The following is a 13,658-nucleotide window of genomic DNA, read 5'->3' on the forward strand; positions in this document are numbered from 1 at the left end:
TTGAATTGATGAGTTTTGAGTAAATTCTTGATACAAAATTTGGCGGGAAAAGGTTGGATTGGAGCTTGTGTATGTGGTGCTCGTTCATACTAGTGGAAAGCTTAAAGAACTGTGTGAATATTGTTGGTGACAAAATTAAGAATGGAGGAAGTTACCCCACTTGCGCATTTATGTAAGAAGCTGCCCAAGCATGCAGTAAAATTGAAAAAATACAGCCAGAAGTGAGTTAAGGGTATTGCCAATAAGCCCCAGAACGTGTCACTGACTAAGGCTGTTTTACAGCACATGACAACATTTCTACACGCCACATATACCGGCAAGAAGCTTGAGAAACGCCTTGCTGTTCTCGAACTTTGGAAAATGTTCGAGCAAGCAAAGGAAGAAGAACCACCCGCAGACTGGATATTAAATGTATACGGAGGGGGGGTGAAACGCCTACCGCGCCACCAGCCCCACCGGAACCAGTCATTGAGGGAAGCAAGTCAGAGGGCCTATACCCGTTGAGAGAGCTCAAAGCAGCCACAGGGTATAGCAACCCCGCATATGAGTCACCTACATGCAGTAGTAACGAGACGAAAGAGAAGGAACAGGAAATTGATTTGGCCACCACAGTCCCGAGGGACAAGGAGAGGCGTGGCGATGGAAGAAAGGATCAGACACAGACTACTGCACCTCTCAATAGAGAGAGGGAGGGAAAGCAAGTGATGAGTTAGCATTCGCAAAAGACGAATGGATGAAAGGACAGATATTATTTGAAATTAGATGGAAAAGGAAGTGATGACGTAAGACCGAGAGAACGGTCTGATGAAGCGCAAAGAAAGGAAAAGGAGAAAGAACAGTACATGAGATACGAGAGGGTAAGAAAGAAGGATAGGTTGAGGGGAATACAACTATATCGCGAAGAGCAGGGAATACCGCTCAGTCGTATAAAATACACTGCCTATGAAAAGTACAAGCAGAACATGCTAAAGTTGGAGGAAGAAAGGAGAGTGCACGAAACGAAAGTGAAGAAGCGAGAAGATGAGGAGATTAGAAGGGCAAAGGAACGTAGAAACAAATGAATGAGAGAATATGGCTAGAGAAGAAGCAAAGAAGCGAAAAGAAATAAATGAGGAAGCAGAATGCAAGCGTAGACAGAGAGCATGAGATCTTGAGTATTTGGAGCGGGAAGTTATTAAACCCAATCCTGTTGTAGACTGGGAAGACATAGAAGAGTTCTTTCCTGCAAGCGATGCGGTACCAGGTACAAGCAGGACAAATATTGACGATGACTTCGACACCAGAAGCATTGGGGAAACGATTGATAAAATCTATGACGAGATGGAGCTGCAACTAACTTCCCAAGGGGGAAGGGAGGATGAGCGCTTAGAGAGCACTCAGCTATATGACACTGAGGATGTCACCCGAAGTAGCGGGAGCAGGGGACTGTCCCTAGATAGGATAGAAATTGGGCAGAACGAAGATGATGCAAGAAGTTGTGTAAACTGGGAGTATTCGGAGTCTAATTCCGGTGGGGAAACGGAGGAAGTGGCACATGGCGAAGGGAGACAGTGCGAAAAACGGCTCCCAAGGGACCAAGAGCTACGATGGTCAGATGCTAGTGGGTCCACAAGTAGGACACCGAAGTCTGCTGGACAGTCCAGCTGACATAAAGAAGCACCCCACGGTCAGAGGGGGATGTCAGCACCTGCCTTTGCGGACAGGTTGAGGGCATTGCCAGGTAGATGGCAAGGTGGGGACGCCACCCCGGCGAAAGACCGGAGAGGTACGGTGAAGGAGAAGGAGGATTGCGCATTCCAATTCCCACTGCTAGAAAAGGGGGGAGCAAGACCACAATATATCCCATGGCCGCATATGGACCGAGAAAACCTGAAAAATAAGCTTCCAATGCTGACATTGTGAGCTGGGAAGTGGATGCACGAGTTAGAGAAAAATGACGGGGGGTGTCACCCTAGCCATAGGGGACATTAAGGGGCTCCTAATTGCTATACTTGGTGAAAGAGCAGACGACGTGTGGAAAAGGGCGGGATACCCTAGAGTAACCATAACTGACACCTCCCATGACGGAGCACCATTTAATAACTGTAGAGCAGCAGTGTGGAAAGCGCTGCATGCGCTATATCCAGACACGTCTGATATGGGAGCTATAATGACTCGAAAAATTAAAGAGTCAGAGGATCCGTTGCTTTATATCCAGAATTTTCAAGACGCATGGGTGCTCGAAACGCATGAATCTTGGACAAAATCCATTCCTGTGTTCTACCATATATTGTGCCAAGAGTTACCAGAACCGGTGCAAAAACAGCTCAAGAAATTGGTAGGAATAGAAGCTAAACCATGGGCCGAAATCCAGTTGACAATTGCACATTACTGTAGATTGTTGCAAGAAAAGAATCGAAAGAAGGAGGCAACGCGTAAGGGAGAGGAGGCGAAGCTGGTGCAAAGGAAGCTCTCTAAGAATGCTTTAGAGGGTGCCATGCTTACCAGCCCAGCCGAGCTAAGTGCACAAAACGTGACTAACTCATCACAGAATAATCAGGGTAACACAGGATTTTACCCAAGAGGAAGGGGTTTTGGAGGAAGAGGATGGCAGAGTAATCAGGGAGGGTTTCGGAATAACCAAGGGGGGTTTCAGAATGTTCAAGGTGGTGTCTAAAACGCACAGATGGGCATTCAAGCTACATTAAATGGACAAATGGCCCGACCACCTCCAGTTTGTTGGCTGTGTGGAGTGACAGGACATGTGGCGCACATGTGCAGAAGCCAAAGCATATGGCAAAACAGCCAAGGGATGGGGGCAGGCATGGTGAATCAACCTGCTATCCCACAACAGGGCAATGCACAAGATTATACCGTGCAGCAGCAGGCAGCAGGCTTTCAGCCAGGTGCACAGCAAGTGGTTCAACCACCGAAAATGGGGAATTTGCCACAGGGACAACCCCAGCAGGCACTGCCGCAAATGGCTCAGGGCACTAATTCCAGTGGGGGAATTAACCCTGGAAATGGGGGAAACCCACAAGAATACAGTGGACCGAACCTGTATATGAAATAGGACAGCTCACAGGGGACTCTGATGTGTTCTATCCTATCAGTGACACCAGACCCTAACAGGGAACCTAGGGTAAATGTCACCATAGGGGGGAAAGAATATTCCTTCTTAGTTGACATGGGTGCAACCCGCTCGTGCATACGAGAAGGTAAGTTCTCCTTGTCCGGCGAGGCTATAGATACCCAGAGTTTTACTGGAGCTCATAGTAGAGTTCCCTTTACTGATGCACTCCCAGTCTCTGTAGGAGAGCGCAAAATGAATGTACCTCTATTATATTCACGTCGGTCCCCAGTAAATATCATGGGTCGGGACTTGATGACAAAGTTGAATATGACCATCTCCTTTACCGAGGATGGTATAGTGTGCTCCACCCCAGGAATGCATTATTCAAACGTGTGCGAAATGATCAGAGCATACTCTGGACGTGGAGCCATGAGAGCTATACCGTTGGAGCCAGATGTTTTCGCATATGGCGTACGAGTGCTTATGGCGGGATTTCCAGGCCTCACAGACAAAACTATGAGAACCCCTGATGAGTTTCTATTCAGACCAAGAATACCCATGCACGAAGAGGAGGGACAATTATTTCCCTCAATGATACAATCTGCCGCAGTATGAGGAAAAGTGGCATTTGTTGAAGGATATGACGATGAAGGCAGACAATGGGGTGCGATTATTGCCATTGAAGAAGGGTATCGAGTGACTGACGTCACCGATGATGATCTGTTCGAAGAACACCCTGACCTAGAAGAGACAAGAGTGGATGTGAGTCTCATATTTTGGGTCAAAATGATCAGAAGGGAGGTACCACAGAGAATGATGTTGGCACTAATACGTCCAGAGTAATTTGATAATGACATGGCCCAAGTGCCTGCCAAAGTATGGACTACAGGGCCCTATGATGTAGGTCTCCTGAAAGGGGCGGTTGAAGTGAAAATCAAATTGAAACCAGGAGCAATTTTACCACGAGCACGACAATATCCTATGTCCAGAGAGGCAGATGAAGGAATCACAAAGACAATCTCCGCCATGATGGAGCAGGGCATCCTAGTGACGTCAGAATCACCTTGCAACACAGTGATTTACCCTGTCAAAAAATCAAAGGGAGGGTCTTGGCGTTTAATCCAAGATTTACGAGCATTAAACGATAATATTGAAGCCGAGTTCCCTCTAGACCCGAACCCCTCCACAATTCTGTGCAACATACCCACCGAGGCAAAATATTTCACGGTGATCGATTTGAAAAATGCGTTCTTCTCAATCCCGTTGCACCGTGACTCGCAAGATTTGACATCATTTACTTTCAGACAAATGCTCCTGAAAAGTACGAGGTTGCCACAGGGGTATTGTGAGTCCCCGTCTATTTTCAATAGAGTCCTGCAAATGGACCTAAGCAATATTGCGGTGGACAGTGTTGTTTTGCAATATGTAGATGACATCCTGATCTGCAGCACCACTGAAGAGCAATGCAGGGGCGATTCTGTCCAACTATTGACTATACTGGCTGAGAAGGGACACAAGGTTGACAAGGAAAAGTTGCAGTACTGCTAACAGGAGGTGTTGTACATAGGGCAACTGATCTCACATGAGGGAAAGAAGGTAAACCCAGAAAGGGCTGAAGCCATCATGAACACGGCCAAGCCACGCACGATAAAACAAATGCAAAGCTTCTTAGGCCTGTGCAATGATGTCCGAGCATGGGTCTTTGACTACAGCTCGTAAACTAAGCGCTTGCTACAGGCCATTAAAAAAGCCCAGGTAACAAGAGAAGAAATTGAATGGAATGAAGCAATGGAGAAGGGGTTTACAGAACTCAAGGGGGCAATTTGTAAGGCCCCAGTTCTCGGGATTCCTAATTATGCAGAGGAATTCTATCTGTTCTCTCATACTGATGGTAATTTTATGACGGCAGTGCTCGCACAACGAACCAGGCTGGGGTAAAAGCCCCTAGCATATTACAGCGGGCGTCTGGACCCGGTCCTGAAGGGCCACTTACCATGTGAACAAAATCTAGCTGCTGCCACATTTGCCATCGAGAAGGCGTCATCCATTGTGATGGGGTGCTCTATGACATTGTATGTTGAGCACTCACTATTCGCCATACTAGAGAAGCCAAAGGGCACATTGACGTCACAGAGAGCATCCACCTATGAGGTGATTATCTCCAACCCATCGATCAAAATAGTGCGATGTAAAACTGTGAACCCTGCTATGTTCATAGCTGAGCCAGTCACTGATGGAGAACTTGTGCACGACTGTGCAAACTATGAGGAATTCTATGATGAGATCTCCAGGGTAAAGGAAAATGCCCTGGCGAGTGGAAAGATCGTCTTTATTGACGGGTCTTCGAGAATTGACCAAGAAGACGGACAAAGGTATACAGGCGTGGCCGTGGTAAAACACATAGCGAATGGAGAGTTTCAAGTACTCTTTAGTGCACGAATACCATCTCACTATTCAGCACAAGCTGCAGAACTATTGGCATTGATACTCGCCATTGAGAATCATGCAGACCAGGAAGTAACTGTGTACAGTGACTCCGCCAATGTGACGTCTACAGTTCACGCAGGACTAGCGCGCTGGAAAAGGAGGGGCTACCTCCGAGCAGGCGGCACGCCAGTGCAAAACGCAGCCTTATTGGACAGGCTGATAAAAGCACTACAGCTCCCAGTGGGCATAGCGGTCGTGAAATGCGCCGCTCATACCAAGGGGACAGATTTCGTGTCACGTGGAAACCATGAAGCAGACACGGAAGCCAAACGCATGGCATCCAAGAATGAAACAATCATGGACGTGGAGGTGGCACGTACCCATGAAAGAATGATGGTAGCACGAGTCACTCCAGAGGCCTCTAGCAATATGGGGCAGACTCAGCTAATGGAGCTCCAAGGGGAGGCACCTCAGGAGGAGAAGAATTTGTGGAAGCATTGAGGGTGTTCTTTAAACCCCTCTGACGGACTGTGGAGGCAAGACAGCACTGGTGAACCAGTAATGCCTGTCACCCTTCTAAAGGTAGCGTTAGAACAGCTTCACTACCCCATAGACATGTCAAAGGAAAATCTTGCTGCAACGCTCGCAGAAGACTGGTTCACACCGAATTTAGCGGAGCATGTTGCATTTTTTATGGTAAACTGCATTATCTGCCAGCAATTCACCACTGGGCACACATTAAAAGTAGTGTGAGGAATCATCCCCAGACCAAATGGACCTTTCCAGCACCTGCATATCGATTATGTCAATATGATCCAGGTGTGTAATGGGTACAGGTATTTAATTGTGGTGGTGTGTCCTCAAGATGGGTAGAAGCAGGTCCCTGTACACACCCCGATGCAACCTGTGCCGCAAAGTTCCTGGTGAGGGAAGTGTTCCCTAGATGGGGGGTGTGCGAGGTAATGAGATCAGATAATGGGGCCCATTTTGTAAATTCAGTTTTCAAACAGATCAGCTTGTTGCTTGGTATAAAGCACAAGTTCTCGTCGGCGTATTATCCTGAGGGGAATGGGATATGTGAACGAATCAACGGCTTGCTTAAGGAAAGGGTAGCCAAGTTGAAGCTCACATTAAGGAAGGGATGGTTGCACTGTTTACCACTGGAATTGTATGCTCTTCGCAACCAGCCAGGCTCCGACCATCATCTCACGCTGCACAAAATAGTTACTGGTAGAAGGATGAGGACCCCCTTTACCCCCCGAGACAGAGCTAGCTGTGATGCCCAGCCAACTAGGGAGGTACTAGGAGAAGAGATGAAAGCCTATCTGGACTGTTTGACATCCAACACCTTTGTCATTTCAGGCCAGCTGCAGCGACGTGGAAAGGGGACAGCACAGCACAAACCACAACAGATAGTGCTGATGCAGGCGCAGCTCACAACCTTTGTGCGCCCCTCGTCTTCCCTGGAGACAGCGTCCTTGTAAGAAACTTTACCAGAAAAAGGTGGGACGAGCCAAGGTTTAATGGCCCTTTTATCGTAGAGGACTGCATCCCATCCGCTGTCAAGCTCAAGGGCAGAAGAGCCTGGATCTTCCTAAATGACATTAAGCCTTTTGTAGGAGGGAGCCCTCCTGCTGCACCTAACTCTGAAGAATCTACAGACAAAGGAGAAGAACCTTAGCACGTGCAGACAAGATCCATGACGAGGAAGAAGGACGCATGAGAAGCAAAATAAAGGGAAAAGAACGCTGGCTGAATTGTGGCTTTTAAAACAAGACATTTACTCAAAACCAGAGAAAGAGATAAAGGACAAAAAATGGACACTCTGTGCATCCTAGTTGCAGGGTAAAGAAAAGCACATCCAAAGCCACAACAACAGTGGTAAAATGAACCTTTTAAATCACGTCACGCCCAAGTAGTACAGGGAATCAAGACTCTGATAAACTGCCAATAAAACATTCTCTGAGAGCATAACACAGTATCCTGAAGCAACCAGTATCAAGACTTTCTTTACATACCTAATGGTACCCACCAGCAGAAGCCTCAAGTGGGATGTGCTCACGTACCTTCAAATGGTGGTGCTATCATATCCGTCACTCATAGGAAGAGAAACAAGTGTCAAAGAATTCATTCAAGATCCAGATAACAAGAAGGTAATCTGGCAACTGCTGACTGTCATCACAGAAGCTTTCACTGAGCTGCCTGAATACAATGAAAAGGGCACAAATGCTCCCACCTCAAGTGATCATCGATGAACTGACCTATACCATATTTTTCCGAATCATAGAGGAGTGGCCAGGACTTGTCGGGAGAACCACAGATACACTAACCTTTATCAGAGATCCAAGAAACAATGAATTTCTCAACCATGTATGGTACAAATTAAATTACTTGGTTGTAACCCACGCAGCAGGAAGGTGTAAAACTTGTTCGCATCAAAAGAAGGGCTTGTGATTGGGTCCCAGCAAAACAAGGCAGATGTCTCTGTCTCCCGCGGATACGCAGCTTGCACACAATGTTATGCTCAGACTAGTCACGGACTATCCAGAAATGGTGGGAAGGCCTGCTGATGTTGACGTTGTCACCTTCCTAAGAGATCCAGTCAATTTCCTACACATGAGGACCCTTCTCCATGGTATCATGCTCCAAGTGGAGCTGTCCAATTTCCAGCGAGAATTCCTAAGGAGTTTTCAGTGAGACTGTTCACCGAGAGACAGATCGAGGAAAGTGCAAGACTGTTCACGCTGCAAGAAAGGCCTGTGATCTAGAGGCTAGAGAATCAGAGCAAATGTCATTAACACCAGAAGACAGCCAATACGCATATCGTGTTTTCTTTCACCTCATTGAAAACTTTCCAGAACTAGTGGGCAGACCCAACAACATTGATGTGCCCACTTTTCTCAGTGATCCAGCAAAAAACGTGCAACTAAACAGGCTCCTGATGGCTATTGCAGCACAACTAAGAAGCAACTATGGACATCCACTGCTGAGGAGAGCCTTAGGAGGAGGAAATCCACAATAGAATTTTGTCGTCATCATTTCACTGTGGAGCAGATAGAGAAAGGAGACACTGTTCTTCAACTTGTCGCCGAGAGACCGAACGAAAGGAGCAGACACAAGAACTTTGCCATCTTATTTTTGCTTTTCTTCATCCTTCCCATTTTTTCTATTTTTTCATATATTGACTTCTGCTTTTATTTTTGTTCCTGTTGGTACAACATCTTATTGTTGCGATTTTTTTGCCACAAGTTCACTTTTATTTTTATTTTATTTTTATTTTTTCAAGCATCCTATTTTTTGTGTAATTTGTAGCAGTCTCTTCAGTTTCTTCTTTCGCATTGAACTGTCACCAGCATGTCCTCAGGACCAAGGCAAATTCGAGGCATCCATTGGGACCTCACCTACTTTAGATATGCATGAATAAATGTGATGTATCAGAACTGCTAGCCTAACCCTTTTCCGCAGTCTAGCAAAGGAATTGTACTGAGGACCCAGAGACTACCGTCGTCACTCACGTGAGGGGGGACATTTGGAGAAGCACTCATCCCTCTAATAGTCACAAACTCTCGAAATACGAGACCAGAGCAAATGAAGGAATAAATAACTGACTATGAACTCATTCGAAATGGGGGCCCAGAACAGTAACTTGGTTTTACCCCCAAAAGAAAGGCGCCCCCGCTTTCCTGGGACAAAATGCTGCCAGATGTCTTACAAATCTATCATGTGTATATGTTTGGTGATCATCATTGTCTTTCTGTCATTAGCAATCAGAACTGCTTTCTTTATTGGTGCACGAAGTGTCCCACTATCGGCACGCCTACAGGATAATGAACGTCAGAATCCCACAAAAGCACCCAGACATTATATGGTGATCCCAGTTCCAAGAAAAGCTAATGATGAAGCAAATGATTTAAAATTGAATGTAATTAGCAGTGATATGTATACACTTGAGTTAATGAATGGGGGAAAAAGCTGGAGACAGGGTCAGCACAGAATGAATGAAAACGTTGCACTGACCACTGCACGCACCCACACACAGGATGCACACAGACAAGGGCAAGTGTCAATGGCTACAAGGCCTCCAACAAAGGCAGCAGAGAAGGAGAGACTGCCTGCCGAACATTCAATTCCAGAGAATAGTGGAGATAACCAAGAAAAGCCAAGTGAATTACCAAAGACGGAGGAAATAGCAAAATCCTTCAAAAGAACAGAAGTGGCCACGATAGAACTCAGAGAGAAGACACACATGCTAATAGTTTATTTGTTCCCATTTGTAGTCCAAGCAAAGAAACTACACAAGGAGCTGAAAAACAGAACTAGAGAAGCTATAACAGCAAGCACACCTGCTCCAACGCAAGGAACAAGCCGCAGGCCTACAACACAGCCACAAGTTGGGAGGTTGGTGAACCAATGGTGGTTACAGGAAGTTTATGGCAGACAGCAAAAGGGAAGGAAAGGAAGCAAAAATCCTCCTTCTACCACACCGATGCAGTCGAGGCAGCCTGCTCCATCGAGATACCTGAAGTGGAAAAGCAGCACAGATGCATTCAGAGAAGTAGTCATAGCAAACTACAGAAGAACGCTGAGAATCAAGAGAAGCCCTCATGAAGATAACAATTAACTTAATCACTACCTGGAGAGCACAGCCCATCTCGGAAACAACATATGGTACCAGCGCATGAAGGAAGTAGGGCGAAGGCAGTCGAAAGGCGAATGCTTCGTCTGTGCTCTACTACCATACAGCATGGGAAAATCCAAGATCTTCGTGGCTGTAGAAATTGATGTTTCTACAGCACACTGTATGTCACACGTAGCAATGTGTAACACCAGAGGACAATTTATGGGAAGAGACGCCTCGTTGATATGGGCCAACGAAAAGGATTACCCGGATGAAGATGGCTACCTACAGGACATTGAAATAGGAAACCGAGCGCACACCAGAAATCATGTGATCAGGTACGAGAACCCTGGCGTCAAAGGATCAGTGATAAAATGGGAAGTTAACCCGAGACTGAATGTTCGATGGAAGACTGCAGAAGAGGCTGAAAGAACAGAGGCGAAATGCAGATCTGGGGGTCAGTGGTCTCCCCAGATGGATGGGAAGACGGAGTAGTAATCTGCCGAGCGTGGATGGTCCTTGGAGCCTGCAAGGAAGCAATAGAGAATTCACAGAGGTTATGCAAACCTCTGTGGCCAAAGCTGGTAAAGTTACTTACATGGGTCGAAGATAGAGGGGGACCCCTGCAGATAGTGCCACTGGAGTGCCCGAAACTATGCTTCAGAAACAATGGCACAAGGAAGATGGGAGAGAATCAAAACTGTGGACAAATCTTTGAAGCTCCGGGAATGACCCAAGGAACCGCAGTTATTATGGACCATTACTGGGCGTGTGGATCCAAGGCATACGTAAGGCTGCCGAAAAACTGGGGAGGCATATGCACACTAGTGAATGTCCACGTTCCCGCACTAGTGATCCCTAAGAATGACCTAAAGTTGGACAGTTTTTCCAGTTTGTTAATGATCTCTTAGTGTGGATGTGCAGCTCCTCTCTGCACGTGTGCATTGTAGGATGAACATCTCCCACCCTGCAGAATGGAACTCTGCCCAACAAGATGCGTGTTTAAAATCCTGTTCCAAGGCTTTATTTGCATCTACAAAGGCACAGCCGTAGATGAGATACTTTTATTTTATCTAATAGGAGAAACAGAGCTGCAAGAGAGGGCCCTGGGCCCGATGAGGCTTGGGGGGTTCATTTCCCTCCTGCACTCAATGCTGTTCCCTGTGAGATTGTTTGTGTACCTTTTCAGAATGCTAATTTATCTCCACTCTGTGAACAATGATCTTTGTAACTCATGGATAGCAGAAGCTGCTCGGGTTACTTAAAGGTAATCTTCAAAATTCTTAGTCCTACTCTTCCTGCTCCCAGTGCGTACCTTTGAGTATGCTCCATGATCACTGGAACTACTTATTCAAACTGGCCTCTGATGAATCCTATGGAATCCTCACTAAGCACCTGCCTAAAGTCTCCTCCAAGATGCCCAGGGAAAGGCAGACGCTTTCTGATTCTAACCTTGGGGATGGTGTTCTGCGGGAGGATCACCTGGGAGGAGAAAGGGCCCAGGGGAATGAGAGGACTTGGTGGGATGAGACACAGTGTGTGTCTTCCTCTAGGGAGGATATCTCCTCACTAGCGAATTATGTCATGATTTGTTGTCATAATAATCTTTTTGTTCCCCAAGTTGAACATCTTAATATGGATAAAAACAATCATAAACCCTTAGGTATTGAAATAAATAAAAACCCTTCTAAAGCCCTGGAGTCACATAGAGCTAGAAGCTCCCCTAACTCCCAAAGGTACAGTGAAATTAAGTCTGTGAATAAGAAAAATTCAAACTCTAAAGAACTTTATTTCTCTATGCAAACCAGTCTGATGATTGATCCTCAGGATATTCCTTTAAATAATGTTATGGGGAACAGAAATTAGTTTGAGACCGAAAATCAAGCTAGAAAAACTAATTTTTGTCATTAGGGACTTCAAGTCCCATAAATCCCGGCGTACTGGGTTGAAGAAGAGGGTTAAGGAGGAACAACACTGCAGGAGTGGTCAGCTTGTTAACGTGAATGACCTACACCTGAGAGAGACTCAGAGTCTTAAAAAGCCCCTTCAGGTGCAGGCCATTTGTGAGCATGGAGATCAGTGTGACCAGCGTAGGCAGAAACTGGAGGAGGGAGAAGATGCCAGGACCACTGTTGAGCAGAGGGCAGCAGCCGGTCCTGAGAGAGTCTTTGCCTCCAGAAGTCTTAATTGCAGTGGTCGCACAGCGGGAAGTGTGAGAGAGGAAACCTTGCTCTCTGAAGACCTGTTTTGCAGAGTATGCACAGCAGGAAGCGAAAGAGTGGAGAGCTTTCTTCACCACGAGGCTGTCTCTGGTGGATGGCGAGCACCAGAGAGTCTCCAGAGCAAAGGAAGCTCTCTGCACGAGTGGCACGGGTGGCAGAGCACCAAAATCAGCAGTTTGCCGGGTCGCGAGGTGCTGCTATAGCAGAGTACCTGTGAGCAGTGAAGGAATCGAATACGCACGCCTTACCCAGTGAGTTCACTAGATCTTAGTGACACCAGAGTGCTCAGAGACCACTTGTGTGCTTGATACAGGGGTTTTCAGAATAGAAAACACTTGCGTATGAATGAAAATGATACTGAAGGCAATTTTGAATACTAAACTATCAGAAAACATTATTTTTCAAAGTGACTGTGTGTCTTCAAGCATGCAAGTTTATTGAGAACCCAGCAACAAGAGGGGAACAATATTTTTAAAACCTAATGCAGATAACCATTACCCACGCCTAAAAAAAGTGAAAGCAAGGCAATTGAAAACCACCAGATATTGCCAAAGGCAGGAGGGGACTAAAGATAGTTTCAAAGGTTGTAAAGCTTATTGCCCATTTTTGATGAAGCATATAACAAAAGCTGGTATAAATCCACACTGCTAAAGCCAAGGAAGAAGCACAATAAACCCATATCCTTGTCAGTGTTAGGTTGATAACGCAGTGGGGAAACAAGAGTGGCAAGAAGGCCCCCCTTCTGGAAAAGGTTGTTCAGAAGGAGAGGAACATAACTTGCAGAAGTTTTGGGAAGCACAAAAGAGTACTAAAGAGCACCAATGTGAATCTTGCCTTCTCTGAAGAATTGCTTTAAGTCTGATACTGTAAAACGATGAACACTGCAAAGCTGTTGCAAGCTGACCTTAGCCACAGAAGCAGTTGTTGTTTGTAAATTACTATTCAGGCAGGGGTGTATACCCAGATAGCGAACTTGAAGTAGTAGGCCTGGCATGGGAGTAAAGCAGGTTGGATAGAAGAAGAAGACCAGGCATGGAAGTAAACCAGGTAAAAGTTGATGAAGTGCTGTGAAGTGGTGTTTACAAATAATTCTGACAAACATTCATTGCTGAAGCAAGACCTGTATAAAACTGCTGCAGAAGTGTTATTTACATTCAGAAATAATAAGTTGTTGCAAACCATACTGACAAAGACAATTTAGGTTGTTACTTATGAAGCTGAGGGAATATTCTTTAGCTATGTGAAGAAGATTATTTTGAATCTTATTATTACAAGAGGAGGAAGAATCGTTTTGTTGAACTACCGAAGCGTTGGAACTTTACGTTGTCAAGTCAGAGTT

Source organism: Ambystoma mexicanum, chromosome 10 (assembly GCF_040938575.1).
Source record: "Ambystoma mexicanum isolate Mex_15411 chromosome 10, UKY_AmexF1_1, whole genome shotgun sequence".
NCBI classification, from domain to species: domain Eukaryota; kingdom Metazoa; phylum Chordata; class Amphibia; order Caudata; family Ambystomatidae; genus Ambystoma; species Ambystoma mexicanum.